This window comes from Ambystoma mexicanum, chromosome 1p, assembly GCF_040938575.1.
Source record: "Ambystoma mexicanum isolate Mex_15411 chromosome 1p, UKY_AmexF1_1, whole genome shotgun sequence".
NCBI classification, from domain to species: Eukaryota; Metazoa; Chordata; class Amphibia; order Caudata; family Ambystomatidae; genus Ambystoma; species Ambystoma mexicanum.
This window is the reverse complement of record NC_090921.1, coordinates 380,829,210-380,837,156: the sequence shown is the minus strand read 5'-3', so window position 1 is coordinate 380,837,156 and position 7,947 is coordinate 380,829,210.

The window sequence follows — 7,947 nt, the reverse complement described above, 5'->3', positions numbered from 1 at the left end:
GTGGGGCGGTAATTCCCCCTTCCCCCATTGCCCTTCCCCATTCCCATTTTTGCCCCATAGGGCATAATGGGAATGGAGAAGGTGCTAATTACGGCACCGCAAATTGCGGGACCGTAATTAGCTCCCTGGTCCCTTTGCGGGTTAGTTTTTAACGCCTGCAAAAAGCAGGCGTTAAAGTCTCCAACCCGCAAAGGGACCTCGTAGTAAGGCGGTAAGGGTTAACGGTCACCGGTACCATTAACGGTGACCGTTAACCCTTACCGCCGTCCGTGTAATGAGGCCCTTTGTCTGGGATGCCCAAAGGAAGCCCTTCTTTATATATTTTTATGACAAGTTATAATCTGGATGATAAACCCTTATATAACGCCCCTCTCTTTGAATCCCCCTGACCTCACTGAGCCAAGAAGTAGGTTTGTTTTGCAATTTAAAAGATTTATTGGAAAAATTAAACAATATATATATATCTATCACTTGCATAATAAGTTACTATTTGATATCACACTTAAGCATATGAATATAAAGTTGATCGACAATAGATAATCTGACACTAGCACACTTCTTTACAATCAATGAGGAGTTAGTATAGGAAGGATAAGGTAGCAGAAAATACTTTTATGGTTTCAAGGAAAAACAATGATGGAAAGAATGCAGTACAGAAATAACTGGTAGGGTTTCACAAGAGATAATATGTTCACTTTTCCCCTGGTGGCAATTCACTCCCCCCCTATGCAATAGAAGATGGAAGGGAGAGCACACAGTTCTCAGGAATACAATCAAATGTAGTTCAGTTCCCCCCTAGCAAGCTTAGATCACAGGGATGATTTTAAAACACAGGCAAAATCCTTTTAAATGTGGTGGCAATGAAGTAAAATATGCTAAAAATGGTTTTTAATTCCCTATAAGAGATTCAGGGTGGGTGATAGCCACTTTAAATTAGTTCAGGATCACTTTAGCAATGCTCTATGAATGATTGTCAGGTTGCAAACGAATTTCAGCAAAGGAAAGCAAGAAGCTGCTATTTTGACAAGTGAAGAAATTTGAGCCATATCGCAAATCGCGGCACTTTTTCCGAGTGCGTCGAGCGCGATTACGGAAGAAGTATAATGAATAGAAAGTCGGGTTAGAGCTTATTGGGAATCTTAGCTTCCAAATGAAAGTTAAATCTCGTTCCTAGCACAAACGGTTCAAGAGATACGGACGATTTTATGAAGGCAGTTTTTCAGAAATGAAATAATGATTCAAAATGGCAAATTACACTTTTACAGGTTTAAAATCGGAGAAGGGACACACGATTCTATGATGCAGTTTTGGACAGGTTAAATGTTTTGAATCAGATTATTTTTAGCTAAGAGATGGGTTCTGCACAGTTCTAGCTGGGTACTCACACTATAAATTTGAAAGGAATGGCCTCGTCACGGATCAGGTCAGCAGGTTGGACTGGACTCCGGGCGGGTGCTTCTGAAGTCACAGCTCTCTGGTTCAGCTCTGCTCTGCACTTCACCGCGGTCTGGTCTGTGGTTCTCTGGTTCTGGTCTCTCTGGTTCTGATCTGGTCTGTGGTTCTGCTGTCAGCACTTCTTTCTGGGTCTGCTACCGGTTCTGGCAAAAGTTCTTGGCAAAGAATCCAACAGCTCGCCCAGCTGTAGAATAGTTTGGTTGGATTGCTGGATTCTGAAGGCCTGCTGAAAAAGGATTTAGCTGGTGGTCCAGGCCTCTCTGCTTTAAGTTCTGGAGTTAAGTTCTGGATTCTGGAGTTCTCCGTCAGCGTGCTGCGCAGGAATTCAGTTGAGGTTGGAAAATGAATGTCCCTGTCTGGCTTCCAGTGGCTCTTTTTATGTCTTTTGAAAATGGGTGTGGATGCTAACTTTCTGTGCTCACCCCACTCATGATTTGATAGGTCAAGGATTTCTCTTTGACCTGATTTGAGAAGGGAGCAGTGAGTCATCAGGTGTCATCTTTATGGCATACAGAAAGAACACTCCCCTTTGCTTTTACCTTAGAAAATCATTTTCATAAGTAAACACATTTCCCAGATACACAAGTGGGTGACATTACATATACACATCATATATCACATAAGGTAGTTTCTGTTCCAACTCTGATGTTTCTAAGAGCTTGGATTAAGAAATGACAACATTTTGCACTTTTTGGTTGATTTACCAATATTGGATTTTTACCAAAAATGACACAGATGTACCCCGCCTCTCTACACATATTCCAGTAAATTTTCATTTTTCTAGCGTGAACCCCGTGTCTGCAATCTCCATAATTCATGGGGTTTTGCCTCAGAACATGGTACAGAGTTCTAACACCTCTTAAAATGTGCACAGAAAAATCACAAGAATAATGATATTAATTATATAATTTTGACAAGTCCGTACTATGAATTATCCATCTTTTTAAAATTATGCTCTGGCCCAGAGGGGTGTGGATTCCCAAAGCACATGGTGGAATTTCTGGTTTGTCCACTTCCTCCAACTCAAGTTGCTCACAGAGGCACTGCCCCTCCCCGTTTCTCTCAAGAGGAAGCCATTTACGACCCCCCCTAATTTAACATTTGCCTGAGCCCAGGAAGGCTCATTGTTCTGTTTCCTGTAGTCCCCAGCTGCTCCTCCACTAATCCAATCAGAGAGGTGTCATCTCCCTTTGGTGAGGGCAGGAGAATGCAGGCCAGGCCTGGGAAGAGTGGCTGAGCAAGTTTCAACTCCTGTCGGGGGTAGTTGCCAGGCAGAATTCAATCTCTTTAAGCCAGGCTTCAGCTAAATGTCACTTTTGTTCCCAGTTTTTCTTCATCCAAATCAAACTTACAATTTTTACACATGCAGCTAGAATTCTGATTCTAAGTTCAAAACTATGACATGTAACAGTTGCAAACTATGTGACACTCAACAGTAGGTCACTCATTTATTTTAAACATTTCGATTTTAGTGGCTTTAAGTCCAATTTCACTTCAGCTGCTGACATCCACAGCTCAGCCAGTTTCATTATGAACATTATTTTGGGCTCTTTCTCTTTCCAGATTTTGTATGCACACAAGTCTACCTTCTGCCAAATGTCTGCTGGTGTTCATTGAGATTTTTGAATATCTTGCAATGTTTAAAATAGGCATTTTTAGCTTGCATTTCAGAGAAGCAAAGGTGATTTCAAAGCGCTTTCTGAGCTAACCGGCACTGCTGTTTTTCCTTTGGCACACATTTCACCCATGGCACTCCTGGCCCATCATGCTCGCACTAGTGGGTGGCAGGTCAGGGGAACACTTTGGTGTGCGCCAAAACTGCGCGGTTTTCCTGGATTCTGGCGCAATGTGGGCTTTTCCGCCATCTTGGATTTCCTAAGCCCACAGCACCAAATGTTGCAGCATAATAGTCCAAACGTGGGTCAGGACACCCAACAAGCCCCCCCGCCCGACTGCGCTTTGATTTCGAGTCGAGGGGGAGTCGGGAGCAAAGGATGTTTTGATCCACGCGCTGGGATGTCCGCATCATCTTCTTCCAATTCCGTAGATGGCACAGTTCAGCATCTTTTCCTCCATCCAGTTGGATCGATCGGTTCTCCTCACCGGTCCTGATGGGAATATTGGGCGGTACCCCGGGCCCCTCGGATCTTTGCTCCCGGTCTCCAGGTCGTCTTCCGTGGTCAGTCTCCGGGTTTCATCTCTCCTAGGATGATAAAGCAAAGTGGCAATACACATTCCTAGACATTTTTCCACCACTATTAATGGTGTGGCGAACAGATACATTTTATACATCAAGAAACATTTTGCAGTCTTATTTTAAAAACAGGATATAACAGGGAACATTGCATTACGTTACTATCTTTTTGATATGTGGGATATTTTAGAGTTGGAACTGACTTACTCTGGAGCGGCCCCCTCTGGGATTCCAGAGGATTCCTCCAGTTGTTGCAGAGTGTGCCTGGGATGGCAACACTTTAACTGATTTATATGGACCCACTTGTCTTCCCCCTCTGCCAAACTGCCTTTGGGGAGGCGGCTCTTGTATGCAATTGGGGAGATCTTGTCTATAATTTCAAAGGGTCCCTTCCATGTAGGCAAACATTTTCGCTGTTTGGCCTGGTTCCTTTGGAAATTGTATAGATAGACCCGGTCCCCCACCTTATATTCCTTCCTGGTGGTTTTCAAATCATAGTGAGTTTTCATGCTATCAGCTGATCTTTCTAGATTCCGCTGATCATAGGCAAAAGCATGTTGGAGGTGTTTCCTCAAATTCTCCACATACTCATGAGTTGTGGAGGCATTGATCAACGTCTGCTCTTGGGTACTGTAGAGCAAACCCTGGGGAAGCACCATCTTGCGTCCAGTCATCAACTCAAATGGTGACATTTTGGTTGCAGATGAAGGGGTAGATCTGATGGCCATTAGGACCAGAGGTAATCGGATATCCCAACTTGGCCCAGAATCTGCCACAAACTTTTTTAATATGCTCACAATGGTTCTGTTGTATCTCTCCACTGCACCAGAAGAGGCTGGCCGGTAAGCAATATGCAGCTTCCTTTTGACCCCCAGTATCTCCCACATCTTTGTCATTACCTCGCTGGTGAAATGGCTACCTCTGTCTGACTCAATCCTTTGAGGTAGACCAAAACGGGAAAATATGTGGTTAATCATCAGGGCAGCTGCTGTTTCTGCCTTGCAGTTTGGGGCCGGGAGACATTCCATCCACTTGGTAAACAAGCATGTGACCGTCAACATGTACTTGATTCCCCTAGACGAGCGTATCACAGGGCCTACGAAGTCGATTTGCAAATCTGACCATGGCAGTGTCATCCCCCTCTTTTGGAGAGGCGCACGGTGTGTGAGGGATGATGGCTGAAATTGTGCACACACCAGACATCCCTTCAAGTATTGGTCGAGGTCCTGCCCCATGTGTGGTCAGTAAGCAACCTCTCTTAAGATCTCAAGTGTTGTATGAAACCCCCTATGACCGGCGGTGGCCGCATCATGGGCGTGACTTAACATCAGGCTTCGGAATGAGGTAGGGACCGCCCACTGATCATGGCCAGCTTGGGATTTCCTTACCAACAAACCGTCTTGGATTCGGAACATCTTTGGACATTTCATCAACACTCTAAGGTCCTCTTTCCCAATGTAATCGGTATCCGTCAGGGGAAAGTTCTCAGGGTCCTCAATGTGTTGGTAAAACTTACCAATTATTGGATCCCCCTTTTGAGCCGTAATCAAATCAGCATCTGGGGTCTCCTTACTCCATTGTGCAGTTGAAAGATCATTGTGAGCATTTGTCTGGGAACTAGTGATAGCAGTGACCTGGATTTCTTCCAACAGGGACTCTATTTCTATTAGATCCCCTTGGATGGCCCCGGTTTTGGCCAGCTGATCAGCTAAGCAATTTCCAGTTTTGTCTGGTCCCTCTACTTTGGAATGACCCTTGATCTTTTTCCAGTAGATGGTCATCCCATTCGATGTGACCAGATCATCAATATTTTGGAAAAACTTCCCATGTTTCAGGGGTTTGTTATTAGCACATAACATGCCTCTGGTTTTCCAATTAACCAGGTGCTCCACGAACCCGTTCCGTACATAATCTGAATCTGTGATTATGACCAGTTCGTGGAGTTGATGTTGGACAGCAGTGAGGATGGCTTGATACACAGCCATCAATTCTGCCACCTGACTACTTCGGGGACCAATTTTGTACCCAGCGGAGGGTACGGGGGACTCCTTCACCCATGCATTACCTACGCCGGCCACCAGTTCTTTTTCACTGTTGTTGTCAACATGGTAAGAGCATCCATCCACATAGACAGTGGGCATTCCCTCACACTTGTCTTCTTCAAAGACTTTGTGTGGGGAATTAAGGTAGGCCTCCATGTTGTCCTTGGTTTTTAGACTTTCGTCCTCGAGACAGTTTTCTCTGGCACAATCATGCAAGTCAGCCAGCCCTTGCGCGATGGGACTCTTCTTGTTTTGGCCATATATGACCTCCACAGGAAAGCCTTGCATTGACAGAATCCAGGAAGTAATTCGGGAATTACTCACGTTTCCGGCTCGGATTCTGTCACTTTGGAGATATTGCAGAGGCTGGTGTGGAGTCTCCACTATGATGTGTTCCCCCTGGATGAACGGGCGGTAATTCTTCAATGCCCACACCGTTGCCAGGAGTGCCTTCTCACAATCGTTGAATTTTTCCTCCACAGAGGATAAAGTTTTGCTCGCATAGGAGATTACTTTATTTTTTTTTTTATTATACGAGTATATAATCACCGAAGTGATTTTTACAAGAAGATGAACATAAAATTTCACAGCGTATTTATCCCAACACGAGAATAAGTCTACAGAAACACGAAAGTAAGGTAGAAAACACTCCCCACTGCCGTCATCTATCTATCTGTCTGTGACCAGTCCCCTAGCTCGGAGGTACATGTGCAAAAATCTGGTCCAAAATTTTAGTAGCTGCGATAGACCAAGATGTTCTCAAGCCTCCTATTAAGCGCTCCCACCAGAGTTCTTCTTCCCTTAGATAGGCATTTTTTAGGTGATGAAGTATGTATGGTGATCTGAATTTCTCTGTACCTGAACACAGTAATAAAAGGTGCCGTAATGTTTCGATTTGTTCAGTGTTATTACAAAAGCGGCAAGTATTCGTTGTTGAGAGGCCCCTTGTGTGCAGAATCTCGTTTGTGGGTAACAAGTTTAACCTTGCACGGAGTAGAGTGCTCTGAGTTTTCCTGTCTGGATGCTTTGTCAAAAAAGGTTGAATTACATTCAATTTTCTGATTGTTGGAGGTAGATGACTAGTTAGCTTATACTCAGATGCCTTATCCAGTGTATTTATCCAATCCATTTCTTCCATTCGTGTTTTAGTTTTTGTCGGGTTACCCAAAAGTTCTTCCATGGAGCTGCCGCAGATTTCAAGTTGCTGTAGGCACATTAGCTCCCATTTTGATAGTAACATGGATTTACTTAAGTTCATCTCCGCCTGTACCATCAGAAAAATTGCTGAGGAAGAAGGATCTTTTATCTTCCGATATAACATAACTGACGCTCTTATCACTATTGACTCTAAAGAGGAGAGGGAGAGTTCATGTCTTATCAAGGCGATCGGAGTAAAAGGTGGTAGATTCAAGACTAAACGCCAAAACAGACTCTCCAATCTAGCCCATAAGCAGTAGGGTAAAGATGGCATAGCCTCAGCTCCGTAGGTAATAGCTGGGATAACTTTGCCCCTATAGAATTTGATCAGGGGCAGCAATGAAAAGCGACCATATTTGTTGTCCAATATTTTTGCTTGTGAGGCGAAAGTTTTCATTTTTTCCGAGAGATGGTGTTGCATCGCTGAATCTTTGGCCGTGGAGTCAATAAGGACTCCAAGATATTTAAATTCAGTCACTTGTTCGATTTTGTTTGTGGCCAGGTACCACGAATTCTTCTTTGTCTTTTTTAGGTTTTTTCCAAACACCATTATCTTCGTTTTTTGTTTGTTTAACTCTAGGTCATTGGCGGCTGTGTATGTAGTCAGTGCAGACAACTGCCGTTGTAAGCCAATTGGGGTCTGGTCCAATTGAATAAGATCATTTGCATACAGAAGTCTCGGGATCTTCTCTTTACCCAATTCTGGTGGGAATGCTCGTGTGCTGGTTGAAATATCTTTATAGTCCCCAAAATAAGACAGGAAGAGGGCTGGAGCTAGTGGGCAGCCTTGTTTGACCCCTCTGTCAGTTGTTATGGATGACGAGAGTAGGCCACTGGTGTTCAGTCGTACCTGCATTGATGTAGAAGCATGCAGAGCCTTGATAGGATTCAGAATCTCCTGGGGACAGTCCCAACTGATGAGTTTTTCCCAAAGCTTTCTTCGGTTGACCAAGTCAAAGGCCTGGGTCAGGTCTATAAATGCCAGGAATAGGTTCTGATTTGTTTCACAAGCTTTTGCTTTTAAGAGGCTGAGGATAAAGATGTTTATACTAGTTCCTA